The following is a 16119-nucleotide window of genomic DNA, read 5'->3' on the forward strand; positions in this document are numbered from 1 at the left end:
ATCAGTTTTAAATTAAGAATAATTACGAAAAATTTTTTCACGCTTATTACACTAAAAAAAAGTATGGAGAGGGAGGGGCCCGCAAAATTTGGAGGCCAGGGGGTCCTTGTCAGGACGTGGGGATCATGATTCTCATGATACTTTAAGCAAGAAAACATTTTCATTGTAAATAAAAAATGGTTGAATTGTACCCAAATAATACGAATTTTAGACAAAGTTTCTTTTTTTTACGAAAGAACATAACATTTCTATTAAAAGAAACGAAATTTTAAATAAAAAACAGAAAATTTTCAACAAAAAAAGATTTTCTAGTGAATAAAGAAAAAAGCATTCGAAATTCTGAAATTTCAAGTCAAAAGGAAGAGCTTTCTACAGAACAGTTAAATTTGGATAAAAATGGTGGAATTTTCAACCGAAAAGATGAACTTCCAACATAAAAAGCTTTTTCAATCAAAAAGTTTAATTTTTTAAGAATTAGTTTAATTATAAGTTGAAAAATTAAGTTATACAAAAAAAATTATTTTTAAACAAAGCATTTTTTTCAACATAAAAAGATGATTCTCAACGGAGAACGTAATTGTTGATATTTGAAACCCAAAAATTTTTAATTTAAATTATTTGACCGAAAAATACACATTTTTAACGAAATACTTTAATTCTCAACTTGAAGAGATTAATTTGCAAAATAAAGTAAATAAAAATGAATAAAATACATAAATTTTCAATTTAAAAGGTGAATATTTAATAAAAAAAGTTAACTTTCAACCAAACAAAATTATCAGTCAAAAATTAAGTTTGACCTAAACAAAAAAGTTGAATTTTTAACCTAAAATGGTGAATTTGTCAACGAAAAATGTAATTGTTGATATTCGAAACCTAACAGACTTTAGTTTCAAATCAAAAAAGGTGACTTGTACCAAAAAAATAAATTTTTTAACGAAGTGCCTGAATAATCAATTTGAGTAGATAATTTTCAACCAAACAGTTTAATTAGAAAAAAATATTATCTACAAAGTTTTTTTTTCATTGAACTACATAAGTTTTTAATCAAATAGTTGAGATTTCAATCCAGAGGATTAATTTTGGGCCAAAAAGACGATATTTCAACAAAATAAATGAATTTTCTACCAAATAGTTGACTTTCCAACTAAAAATAAATAAATTATCTTCCAAAAATCGAAATAGATACATTTTTAGTGAAAAAAATCAATTTTCAATAAAAAACTGTTTTGAACAAAATTTTCAACCTCAAAAGATGAACTTTCATCAAAAAATGTAATATAGTTGATATTTTATACCAAAATGATTTTAATTTCAAATAAAAAAAGTTGCATTTAGCCAAGAAATTTAATTTTTAACAAAATACTTGAATTTTCAAATTAAATTAATTAATTAATTTTCAACCAAACAACCATTCCATTTTTAACAAACAAAATAGGGTTTTTACAAAAGAGGAATCTTGTATAAAATAAATAAATATTTAAATAAATAGTTGAATTTTCTACTACAAAAGATAAATTTTCTATCAAAAATCGAATATGTGAATTTTCTGTGAAAAAATATATTTTAACCAAAAAATATGAAAAGTAGGTGTCAAGCGCCTTCAAGGAAGGGTTTCGTAACCTATAATGGACTTCTATTGGAGTCTTAACTGAATCTTAATTCAAAATATTTGAAAAAAATATATATAATAAATATTTTTCACGTTTTATTTTTTCTGGTTTTAGTTTTTCTTTTCTTCAACAATTCTTATTTACTTACTTTTAAAAAAAATCTTGTTTCTTCTCTTACTTTGATTTTATATTATTTATAATAAAATTCAGTCCATATTTATTTTAATTTATTCTCTTTATTTATTTCTTGGTAAAGATTATGAGTTTTAAATATTTTAAGGCCTGGATTTTTTGAAGATTTTTTTTTGAAAAAAATTCATTTTCTTTCATGTCATTTCAGAAAATAACCTTTTCATTATTTTTTTAACAAAAATCTGGAAAAGGGGGTAATCATATGAAATTTTTTTTGTCGGGATGGGGAAGTACGGAAGAGGCAGTGAGGGGAGGGGAAGCTAGGGGTCTTCCCTTAGCTTCCCCTTCCCTACCCAGACTTCCTCTCCCATTTCCTTACTTCCCATTCCCTCATTCCCCCCTCAATTTCCCTCATCCCCTCCTTACTTCTCCTAGCCTGTCACCACTTACTACCCGGCCACTCATTTCCCTTCACTCCCCCTAATTGTCCCACCAATCACTTCTCATCACTCCACCACTTCCCCTACTTCCCCTTATTCTGCCACCCCATAATTTCCCTCGCTTCCCCACATTTCCCCAACCATTACTACAATCCCCTTATTTCCCCTCACCGCCCTCACTTCCAATCATTCCCCCACTTTTCCTCCCCTTTAATAACCCCCTCTCTTCCCCTCACTTCCTCCTACTTCCCCTCCTTTAAAAACTTACGACAGGCGTACAGAGCTACGAAACTCTAAAAAGATGAATTTGAAACAAAATAGTTAAATTTTCAAGCAAGGAAATAAATTTTAAACTAAAATAATTTAAATTTATCTTAATTAGTAAATTTGAATTTGAATTTCAATTAATTCACAATTATTGTGAATTTTCTACTAAAAATTATATATTTTGAATAAAATAGTTCAACTTTTGGCCAATTAGCTGATTTTTCTATCATATTGTTGAATTTTTCATTATGTTCGTTTTTTTTTTTAATGAAGAATAATAATAATAGTATAAAAGACAAAAGCCACGGTACCGTTACATAAGTTATTATTTTTTTTCCTAAGAGGAGTTACAATATGTTAAATAAGTTGAGCAATTGAAAAGAGAGCAGGTTGGCAGGTGTCAAACGCTTCCTGTAAATTGTGCAAGATTCCGAGCTGTTAGTTACAGAAAACGAGGAAGGCTAAGGCGGAGGTCATTCTTGCCATGCCAATCCAATTATATCCGATTGTTCAATTACTGAACGCGTTCCGATCGTTACAGATCTCAAAGTTCCAAACGGATTTTTTCTCATTTAAAATTCAAGGTGTTGGCTGATTAGCTGCAGAACACAATAATTTCTTGAACACATATTCTTTTTTTATGAAGACGCATTAGAGACAATCAATCAGTTTTTTTAAACTAAAACTCAAGTAGTTAAATTTTTATCTCAAAAAACTAATTTTTAAGAAAAATAAAGAATTTGTAATAAAATAGTTTAATTACCAACCAAAAAAATTAATTATCAAATAATGATAAAATGGATTTTTAACAAAGTAGTTGAATTTTCACCTGAAAACGTTTAATTCATTGTGAAAAATGTAATGATTAATTTTCAACTAAAAACGACACATTTTTAGTCCGGAATGACATATTTAAAATATGAGCTTAGAAAATAATTTTTAACCAATAAAAAAGAATTACTTTTTAACAAAACAGGAAACGAAATTTCAACTAAAATTATAATTCATCTAACAACAACAAAAAATGAACTTAAAAATAAAATAAAATTTTTAATCAAATATTTATTTTCTAGTCGAATTACTAATTTTCTACAAATCAGTTCAACTTTCAACTCTTGAAAACAAATTTTGAATAAAAATTTAATTTTCAATGGAAAAATATTAGTTTCAAATATGAATTTTCTAGAGAAAGAGGTGAATGAAAGATTTCAAACAAATTGTTGAATCTTCAAACCAAAAAGACGAATTTTCAAAATAACAGTTGAATTTTCAACAAAGAAATAAATTATCAAATGATAAAATGAATGTTTAATAAAGTAGTTGAATTTTCAACGACCAATGATAAATTGTTATTAAAAAAGAAATGGTTAATTTTTTACTCAAAAAATATAAATTTCCAGCGAAAAATTAAAAATTTTAGATGAAGCAAATTAATTTCCAATCAATAAAAACAAATTACTTTTTAACAAAGAAATATCAATTTTTAACTAGAATTATGAATTATCAACCAAACCAGAAAATAAGAATTTTCAAGAAAAAAGTCAATTTTAAATCCAAAAGGACGAATTTTTTATCAAAAAAAGACAAATGTTCAACAAAGCAGTTCAATTTTTAACCAAATAGTAGAATTTATAACCAAAAGAGATTAAATTTCAATCATTTTCAATTTTAGGAGGGCGAGTTTTGTATTGAAAAGACAAATATTTCATTAAAGATTAGAATATTTAACCAAAAAAGATTTTATTGTCATGAGAGACAAAAAATTTTTACCAAATTTTTGAACGGCTATGAAAATAATAGACATTTCAGCCAAAAAAGTTTAATTTGTTTCAAAAACAGTTAAATTTTCAACCGAAAATGATGAATTTACAGCAAAAATGTTCATTTTTAGCAAAAGAGATCATTTTCAACCAAGAGAGATGCATTTTCTACCAAAGTAGTTAAATTTTAAAACAAAGAAATTAGTATTCAACAAATAGTATAATACTTGATATTTCATCCGAAAAATATTTTTATTTCAAATAAAAAACAGTGAAATTGTTCAAAAACAGAATGAAATTTTCAACGAAAAAACCCAATCATACAGAAATTATACATATAGTAATAAATATTGTTCAAGAATCAATTGTTTATTTGTTGGACAGTTTGACATACAGCTGACAGCATGATTATCAGTAGGTAAATTATTTTACATTCAGACATTTTTCGGGTTGAAAGTTCTTTTACTTCGGTCAAAAATTCAACCATTTGTTGAAATATGTTGACTCACTTGACTGAAAAATATTTTTTTTTTCAAAATTCCACCCCTTTAATAAAAATTTGGCTTGTCCCTTCAGATTGAAAAATAATCTTTATTGATTAAAAAGTGATCGTTCTTGGTTTAAATTTCATCTTTTTTGCCTGAAAATACCCTTTTCTAATTAAAAATCGAACTAGTTTGTTGACAATCTACTTTATAATTTGATGATTCATCTAGTTGGTTGAAAATTTAAGTCTTTTTTTTTAATTGATTTTTTTTGTTGTTAAAAATGAGTTTTTATAATTAAAATTCAGCTACTACTCTAATTTTATTTAAAAATTGATCATTTTTCGTTAAAAACTCAACTATTTTGATTCAAATTAACTTTTTTGTTAAAAATTCATATTTTTGGGTCGAAATATGAACTGTTTCGTCGAAAATTCACTTTTCGGGTAAAAATTTTTATTATTTTCGTAGAAAATTAAAAAATTTAGTGGAATCTGTTTGCCTCTTTGGATTGAAAAATTTTTTTTGATTGAAAATTCCTAACATTTATTAAAATTTCAATAATTTTGTTCGAAAGTCATTATTTTTGGTAAAAAATTCATAGTTTTGGTTGAAAATTCAATTATTTGGTTAAAAATTTATAAATTTTGTTCAAAACTCATCACTTTCAGTAGAAAATTAATTTTATTGTTTTAAAATCCAACTACTTGGTTGGAAGTTGAACTAATTAAAAAAAATCTATTTTATACTGTAATGAATCACTTCTTTGGTTGAAAATTGAACTATTTTGTTGAAAATTCTTTTCTTGTTGATAAAAATGAGATTTTTGAACTAAAAAATTTAAATGCTCAAGTTTTAGTTAAAATTGATCATTTTTAGTTAAAAAGCAAACTATTTGATTAAAAATTAACTTCTTTGTTAAAAATGTATATGTTTGCACTTAAATATAAATGATTTGTAGAAAATTTATTTGATTGGATTGAACATTCTACTATTTTTGTAGAAAATATCAAAGTTTGTTTAGTTGCATTTTTAGAAAAAAATTACTTTTTAGCTAAAAAAAAACAATAATTAAAAATAAAGGATTCAATTTTCAGCCAAAGGAAATGAATAGATTATACATAAACTTCAACATAGTTTTCGAAAATCAATCGTTTATTTGTGGGTCAGTGAAACATAGCTGATAGCAAAATTAGCAGTAGATAAATTACTTGTATTTTACATCCAGAAATTTTTCGGGTTCAAAACTATTACTTTAGTCAAAAATTCAATAATTCGTTGGAAATTTTTTGTCTCTCTTGACGGAAAAATCTGTCTTGGCTAAAAATTACAAAAACTAATCGAAAGTTCTACCACTTTTTTATCGTTATTTTTGGTCGAAAATTGATCATTTTCTGTTAAAGATTCAACTGCTTGGTTGTAAATTAACTTTTTTGTTGAGAATTAATATTGTCGAGGTAAAATATATAATGTTTTGTAGAAAAACCATTTGTTTGGGTTGAAAATACTATTATTTTTGTACATAATTCAACAATTTGGTTAGTTGAATTTTCTTTAAGAAAAATTATTTATAGCCAAGAAAAAACAGTTTTCAAAAAAATAATTAAATTTTCAATTCAAATGATGAATAATATAGTACAAAATTGTTTTCAAAAATCATTTGTTTATTTGTAGGCTAGTGAAACACAGCTGACGGCTGGATCATAAGTAGGTAAACTATTTCACAGACATACATTTTTCTGGTTGAAAATTTTATGATTTGTTTATTAAATTCAACAATTCGGTTAGTTGAATTTTCATTTAAGAAATTACATTTTAGCCAAAAAAGAACACCAATTTTCACACAAATAAATAAATTTTCAACCAAAGTGAAGAATAAATTATACATTCAGCATAAAATAGTTTTCAAAAATTAATTGTTTTTTTGGGGGACAGTGAAACCCAGCTGATGGCAGGATTATCAGTAGGTAAACTGTTTTACAGACATTTTTCTGGTTGAAAATTCTATTACTTTGGTTGACAATTAAATTATTTGGTTGAAATTTGTTGTTTCTCTTGACTGGAAAAACTTTTTTGTTTGAAAATTCCGAGCATTTATTAAAAATGCAACTTTTTTTTCGTTGTTTTTGGTTGATAATTCATTGTTTTTAATTAAAAATTGAACTATTTGCTTAAAAATGAACTTTGTGTTATAGATTGATATTTTCTACTTGAAATAATCAATTGTTTGTTTGTTGGACAGTGAAACACAGCTGATGGCAGAACTAGCAGTAGGTAAATTATTTTACAGTAAGACATTTCGAAATTTTACAGTTTTTAGTTGAGAGTTCACCTGTTTGGTGGATATGAACTTTTTTGTTGAAAATCATTATTGTCGGGGTGAAATATAAAGTGTTTTGTAGAAAATCTATTTGTTTGGGCTGAAAATACTATTATTATTGTACAGAATTTAACGATTCGGTCAGTTGAATTTTCCTTAAGAAAAATTATTTACAGCAAAGTAAAAAAAGCAGTCTTCAAAAAAATAATTAAATTTCCATCCAAAGAGTTGAGTAAATGACACATATTGTTCAAAATCGTTTTCAAGTCAATTGATAATTTGTGAGACAGTGAAATACAGATGATGACAACATTAGCAGTAGGTAAATTATTTGACAGCCAGACATTTCACGGTTTGAAAATTCTATTTTGTTAATTTTGGTAAAAAATGATCTTTTTGTTATAAATTTATATTTTCTACTTGAAATATAAATTGTTTTGAAGAAAATCCATTTTTTTGGTTTGTAAATTTTATATTTTTTGTAGAAAATTCAACAATTTGGTTAATTGAATTTTCATTCAAAAGCATTAATTTAAAGCCAAAAAACGACATGAATTTAAAAAAATTAAATTCTTAACGAAAGAGGTAAATAAATTATACACATAGTAAAAAATACTTATCAAGCATAAATTGTTTATTTGTGGGACAGTGAAACACAAGTGAAGGCAAGATTAGCAGTAGGTACTCTATTTGACTATCAAACATTTTTCGGATTGAAAATTCTTTTACATTGGTAAAAAATTCAAGAACTTGGTTGACATTTTTTATCTCACTTGACTCAAAAATATTTCTTGTTTGTAAATTCTAAACATTTACTAAAAAATTCACAAATTTTATTTTCGAAAAATCGTTATTTTAGGTTGAAAATTGATATTTTTTAGTAGAAAATTCTAATATTCGGTTGAAAATTTACTTTTTTGTTAAATACTAATATGGTGGGATTGAAATATAAGTAGTTTTGTAGAAATTTGATTTGCTTGGGTTAAAATGGTATTATTTTTGTAGGAAATTCAACAATTTGGTTAGTTGAATTCTCATTAAAAAAAAATTCAGTCAAGGTAAAACACTCAAATAATAATTAAATTTGTAAGCTAAGAGATAAATAAATTAAACATATAGTAAAAAATGGTTTTTAAACATCAATTGCTTATTTGTAGGATAGTGAAACACAATTGATGGCAATATTAGCAGTAGGTAAATTACTTCACAGCCAGACTTTTTTCGGGTAGAAAATTTTATTATTTTGGTAAAAAATTAGATAATTTATTTAAAATTAGTTGTCTCTCTTGACTAAAAATACATTCTCGGTAAAAAGTTACAAACATTGACTAAGAAATCAACTATTTTCTTAAAACGTTATTTTTGGTCGAAAATTGATCGTTTTTAGTTGAACATTCAACTATTTGATTGTAAAATAACTTTTTTTGTTAAAAATCAATATTGTCGCGTTAAAATATAAAGTGTTTTGTAGAAATAACATTTGGTTTGGTTAAAATTATATTATTTTTGTAGCAAATTCAACAATTAGGTTAGTTGAATTTTTGTTTAAGACATTACATTTTAGCCAAGAAAGAATACCAATTTTCAGAAAATAATTACATTTTTAACTAAAGTGATGAATAAATTATAAATATAGTACAAAATAGTTTTCAAAAATCAATTGTTTATTTGTGGGGCAGTGAAAACAGCTGATCGCAGCAGTAGCAATAGGTAGACTGTTTCACAGACAGACATTTTTCTGGTTGAAAATTCTATTACTTGGGTCAAAAATTAAATTATTTGGTTGAGATTTTTTGTACCTAAAAATTCAACTATTTCCCTAAAAAATCGTTATTTCTGGTCGAAAATTTATAGTTTGGTTCAAACATTAATTTCAAGCCAAGAAAAAAAAAACAATTTAAAAAATGTAATTCCTAACGAAAGAGGTAAATGAATTATATATACAATAAAAAATATTTATCAACCATCAATTGTTTATTTTTGGGACAGTGAAACACAACTGATGACAAGATTAGCAGTAGGTAAACTATTTAACAGCCAGATATTTTTCATGTTGAAACTATGGTCAAAAATTGAATAATTTGATTGACATTTTTTGTCGCTCTTGATGGAAAAATCTTTCTTCGTTGAAAATTCCAAACATTCATTAAAAATTCAATTTTTTAAATCGTTATTTTTTGTTAAAAATTCATAGTTTTCATTAAAGAATTGAACTATTTGGTTAAAAATTGACTTTTTGTTATAAATTGATATATTGTACTTAAAATATACATGGTTTTGTAGAAAATCCATTTTTTGGTTTTGAAAATTCTATTATTTTTGTAGCTAATTCAATAATTTGGTTAATAGAATTTTTTTTGAACATTAATTTCAAGAACAAAAAACAATTAAAAAAATTTAATTCCTCACGAAAGAGGTAAATAAATTATATATATAATAAAAAATATTTATTAAGCATCAATTTTTAATTTGTGGGACAGTAAAACACAACTGATGGCAAGATTATAGCAGTAGGTAAATTATTTTACAGCCAGGCAGTTGTCATGTTGAAACTTTGGTCAAAAATGCAATAATTTGGTGGACATTTTTTGTCGCTCTTGATGCAAAAATCCTTTTTCGTTGAAAATTCCAAACATCCATTAAAAATTAAATTTTTTTTAAATCGTTATTTTTTGTCAAAAGTGGATAGTTTTTTAGTTGAAAATTTATTTTTTTCCAAATAACATTCATGGGTGAAAATATAAATTGTTTTTAAAAAGTCCACTTATTTTGGTCGAAAATTCTATTGTTTTTGTAGAAAATTCACCAATGTGGTCAGTTGTATTTTCATTAAAAAAATTAATTTTCAGCCAAGTAAAATGAGAATTTAAAAAAAAAAAAAAACCAAAGGAGCTGCACCGCAAGATGTTGCTACTATGCTGTAAAATCCTGTTAAATAAAACAAGAATCCAACGACCAAATTTGGACCACAACGAACAAACAAAAACAAAAAATCCTATTGTAATCTGAAATAAACAAAAGCAAATAGAATTTTCGGACCAAAATAAAAAACAAAAATTTTCCTCTTTTTTATTTTTGTCCGAAAATTTTATTTGTTTTTTGTTTTTTTTTTCAGATTACAATAGGATTTTTTGTTTTCGTTTGTTCGAAGTGGTCCAAATTTGGTCGTTGGATTCTTGTGTTATTTAACAGGATTTTGCATAAATTTGATTATTGGACGTTAAATGGGAATTATTATTTGGATTTTGGTCTAATCTAAATTTCTTAAATGTTGCTACTATGGTTCAAATGAAATTATTTTTAAAAATTAACAATTTGTTATCGTCCATTAGATAATAGAATCGAATTTTTAACGAAAGACATGAATAAATTACTAGGCATATAGTATAAAATAGTTTCAATTGTTAATTTGTGGAACAGTGTGACACATCTGATGGCAAGACTTGCATTAGGTAAAGTATTTCAGAGTCAGCCATTCAGAATGGCGAATGCACATTCAGGAATAATATGTAGATGAAAAAGTATATGATTCTTGGTCAATTTGCATACATGCAACACAAACATACCTTTCTTTACAATCCTAAGCAGTTAGGAAATTGTGCCAATTTATTTTCTTGAGCAAAGCATAATGTTGAAATGTGTCAATTCTCATTTATTTGGCAAAAAAGAAATTATATGTTTCGAAAGCTGTAATTTATACGAAACATATATAAAATTTTATGAATTTTGTAATTGCTGATATACAAATTTCCAACGAATATGAGTTATTAATATACTAATAGGAAAAAAAGTGCGCTAGGTGCGCCTATATTTCTTAAATAAAATTGAAAATTAGCAATTGAAGATCGTTCAATTTTTAATGTGCATAATTTAAAATTATTTAGTTTTACATGTTTTTTTTTATCAATTTTGATGGGTTCAAATTTAATTCTTTTAAATTGTAAAAATATACGAATAAAAATTCTAAAATATTGATGAATTTAAAGATCAAAAGTCAAGTATTCAATTCTAAATCTTCTTAATTAAAGAAATTTCTAATGTAAATCATCACAATTACTGAATTTTAATTGTAAATTATAAAAATAAAGAACTATATTTTAATGATTTGCAATTGAAGGTCTTTAATTTTAAGGATATATAAAAAATTCTTAAATTTAGATTATTTTGGAAATAAAAAGTCAGTTTTTAAATTCTAAATCTTCAAATTGAAGAAAAAATTAATGTGTAAATCTTCAAAATTAAGGAAGTTTGTTAGTGTAAATTGTCAAAATTAAGAACTGTTTAACTTTTAAGATGCAAAATTAAAAGTTCTAAAAGTTTTAAGTTTATATTTTAAAGGTATGTAATTTGGAATATTTTCTTGGAATAGTTGAATTTTGAAAATTTACTATGGGAATTTTTCAATTTTAGAAATTTTCAAGATTTGAAATTTTAAGTAACTATACTTTATTGTTAATTTGTTTATGTTGCAACTTCTCGTAAAAAATTTTCTCATCGGGGATTTTGAATTTTTTAATAAAAAAAAGACAAATGTTATCATCTTCATTCCGACCTGATCGAGACTTTAATTGTTTCGAATTCCATGAATTCTATTGTTTAAAAAACACCAAAGAAAAAAATAAAATAAGTCTTTAAATAAGTCTTTAATCATTAACACGTTATGAAACCACACCTACAGACTTGATATGAAATTAGAATTTGCTAAATTGTACAGAATATTTGATCCAGCAGCTGGTTTTTGACAAGAAATTTAAATCTATAATTAAAATCTATAAATGATAATAGTAACAAAAGTTAATTAATTCAAACGGTACGTCACTTGAACCTTCAAGGTGTACAGAAACGTATCCAAGTTCTCACATTTTTTCCACGAACGTGAGATTAAATTTATATTAATTATCCTCTCACTACCCATGAACGAGCCTGCACATTAGAAGGTGTTCCATAAATGGAAAACCTCGTTGGAAAATTAATAGAAGTTTTATTGGATAAAAAAATCTTTTTTTCAAGTTAATTTCTTTTTTAAACGATCAAAGATTCGTTTTATGACAACATTTGCATATAACACAATGAATAATTTATCTTATAAACAATTATTTATATCTTGTAAAAAAATTGACTTTATTCAATAAAAACATCGTTTATAGAAAATATTAATTACAAGATTAATTGCTTTGGTGTGCAATACAATTTTATTTTAATTATTGTACGCTTATATGACAGGACGGGACACATATCAAATTAATGACGATATCCTATATTTTTAAATTAGGTCATCTACTTGACATTGGTTTCTCTTCCGATTCGTTAGTATTATTCGCGGTATTCAATCATTTTGCAAGAAACCTAGAAATGTCAGCGAGACTTCCTTTATTCGGGATTGAATTTAAACATTTCCTCAATTGAAATTTTTCCTTGAGATAATTATATTAAAATTCAGAATATAAGAGATCTGCTAATTATTTCTAATTGAAAGAATATTAAAGAATTAAAAATAATACATAGATAGCACCTTAGTTGCACCAGGTTGCGTCATGCGTCCAAAACCAGCAGAAATAGTTCAAGCGGCCCTGACTGTTTACGTTTGGATTCCCTGGACTTAAGATCGAGACCACCGCAAAGCATGTCTGACACCGTTTTTCATTCCAGGTTCTAGTGTCTTTGAGTTAAATTTAAAAAAATCTTAAAGAAAATTTTAAAGAATTCAATATTAATAAAAAAGAATTGAAGCAGAAATAAAAAACTTTAAGGGAATTAAAAAGAAATTTAAAAGAATTTATAACCAGATAAATAGCATACGCTACTTTATAGTGCTTCGGATTCAAAAACTCGAGAAAATTCAAAAGAATTCAGTAGATATCGAGGGAATTAATTTTTTAAAACAATTTACGAGAATTCGAATGAATTCAAAAACAGATATTTTATTTGGATTCAGTCACCATCCGAATTAACAAAAATCAAAGAATTCAAAGGAATGGTATAGAATTAAAGAAGATAAATTAGATTTTTCAATAATCAAAAAGAATTTGTAAATAGTAAGTGTATTGAAAAAATTCAAAATATAAGAGCAAATAATTATCTTTAATGTAAAGAATACAAAATGATCTGAAGGTATACAAAAAATTAAAATGAATACACAGACTGCCAAAGAGTTCAATAGAATTCAAAGGAATCTAGTATGAATATAAAAAAACGCGAAGGACGCTCAAAATAATAAAATATCAATTGAAAAGAACTCAAGGGACAATAAAAAAGAGTTAAATAAAACTCATAAGAACATAATATTAATTAGAAAAAATTCAAGAAGAAATAAAAGACTTGAAGGGAATTTAAAAGAAATCAAAGAATTCTAATTCATAGTATTCAAGAACTCAAGGAAATTAAAAAAACTCAAGAAATTTCAAAAGTATTCAATAGAATTCAAGAGAATTAAAAATATATTTTTTCAAACTTAAGGAAAATCGGATATGAATTAAAAAATAGGCGTTTCAATGGAATTCATTCGCCGTTAAAATTAAATGAATCGTTAAGAGTTCAAAAGAACAAAAGACAATCCGAGGAAATTAAACACATTTTAAATAATGTAAAAGAATACAAAAAAACGAAAAAGAATAAATATAATTGAAAATATTGGAATGGAATTCAAAGTATTTAAGGATAAATGAAATAGCTTCAAGTAAATTTAAAGGAATTCAATATTAATTGAAAATGATTCGTAGAGAAATAAAAAAAATTTAAGGGAATTCAAAAGAAATCAAAGAGTTCAGTTTATTTCAACTAAATTCCAAAGAATTTAAATACAAAGAAATAGGAAAGATTATTTTGTAGTCCTCAAGATTCTACAACTTAAGAAAATTTTATAGAATTTAAAAGAATTAAACAAAAATCAAAGTCATTAAATATATTTAAAAACAGTTTGAAAACATTTAACGAGAATTCGAATATTAATTCAAAAACAAGTGTTTTATTTAAATGCAGTCGCCTTTAGAATTAAAAAGCTCGATAAAATTCGAAGAATTCAAAAGAATGGAACAAAATTCAAGGAAATAAAGAATTTTTAAAATAATTTGAAAGAATTCGTGATAACTCAAATTATTTAAAAATTCAAAATATAGGAAATTCTCTCATAATTTTTAATTGAAAGAATACAAAAAATTAAAAACAATTTAGAGTTCAAAAGAGTTCAGTGGAATTCAAAGGTATTTAAAATGAATCGAAAAATCTTGAAGAAAAATCAAAAGAATTAAAGATTAATAAACAGAAAGAATTCAAGGGCAAATAAAAAAAACATTAAGGGAATTTAAAAAGTCAAAGAATTCAAATTATTTCAACTGAATTCAAAAGGCTTTAAATTTAGCGAAATAGAACTCAAGAAAATTCCATAGAATTCAATCAAATTTAAGGGAATTAAAATATTTTGAAACAATAAAAGTCCTTATAATTTACACCATCAATTGAATTAAAAAAAATGAAACAACATTCAAGAAAATTAAAAATATTTTAAAATAACTTAAAATAATTTGTGCAAAGTCAAACTATTTAAAAAAATTCAAAATATGAGACCACTTGCAATTTTAAATTCCAAGAATACAAAAAATCTAAAAGAGTATAAAGAATACATAGAATTACAAAGAGTCCAATGGAATTTAAAGAAATTGACGATGAATTAAAAATGTTGAAGCAACTTCAAAATAATTCAATATTAGTTAAAAAGAATTCCAGAAGAAATAACAAACTTTAAGGTAATTCATAAGAAATCAAAGAATTTCAATTATTTCAACTGAATTCGAAAGAATTTAAATTTAGAGAGATTTTAATTTTAATTTTAAATAAGTTAAGAATAAGTAAAAAAAACTTTAAGTCAATTCAAAAGCAATAAAAGGATACAAATTATTTCAACTGATATCAAAAGAATTTAAATGCAGAGAAAAAGAAAATGTTACTTTGCGGTTCCTATGATTCAAGAATTCAAGAAAATTCAAAAGAATTAAGCAGAAATCAAGCAAAATAAAAACATTGTAAAACAAAGAAAATTCGATTGTATTGTAAAACTGGTGTTTCATTTGAATTCAGTCACTGATTGAATTAAAAGAATATATAGAACTCAAAGAATTCACAAGAATTCAAAAGTATTTGTGAGTAAACTATTTTCATTAACATAATACAAAGTTTGTGAAAGAATATAAAAGATTCCTTGGTTCAAGAAAAATTTATTGAGCTATGATATTAATACATTTTATTAAATATTAAGGGAGTTAGGGTCTTAGGTTAGGCTTTACAGGTAAACTATTTTCATTAAAATAATAAAAAATTTATGCAAGAAGGGAATAGTTTTTCTGATCCAAAACAAATCGATTGATTTACAATATTAATACATTTGATTAAAGAGTACAGAAATTAGGGTCATTCATATTTTGGAAAAAACGATTTTTATAGTAAATATTTTTTCATTTACATTATTTTAAATTCATGCAAGAATATAAAAGAATCGATGATGCGAAATTAATCGATTGACCTATAATAATAAGAGAGTTTGTTGAATACTAAGTAAGTTATGTTCATTTATAAAATTTAATAAATCTGTTGTCCATAGCTAAACTATTTTCATTAACATAATACAAAGTCCATGCTAGGACATAAAAGATTCTTTGATCCGAGCCTATTCGATTGACCTATAATATTTATAAATTTGATTCAAGAGTAAGGAAGTTATGGTCATTTATATTATTTGAAAAGTCGATTTTTATAGTAAACATTTTCTCATTCGCATTATTTTAAGTTGACGAAAGAATAGAAAAGATTCGTTAATTCGAGATGAATCGATTGACTTTCGATTTTAATAAATTTCATTGAATAGTAAGGAAGTTATGGTCGTTTATAATATTTGAAAAATTGGGTTTTTTATAGTTAAAATATTATCATTCACGCAAGGCAAAGTTCATGCAAGAACAAAAAAGATTCTTTGGTTCGAGACGAATCGATTGACCTATAATATTGATTAATTTTATGAAAAAGTAAGGAAGTTATGGTTATTTAGAATATTTGAAAAATCGTTCTTTTATAGTTAAACTTTATTCATGAAGATAAAACAAAACTGATGCA

The sequence above is a fragment of the Belonocnema kinseyi genome, chromosome 10 (assembly GCF_010883055.1).
Source record: "Belonocnema kinseyi isolate 2016_QV_RU_SX_M_011 chromosome 10, B_treatae_v1, whole genome shotgun sequence".
Taxonomy (NCBI): domain Eukaryota; kingdom Metazoa; phylum Arthropoda; class Insecta; order Hymenoptera; family Cynipidae; genus Belonocnema; species Belonocnema kinseyi.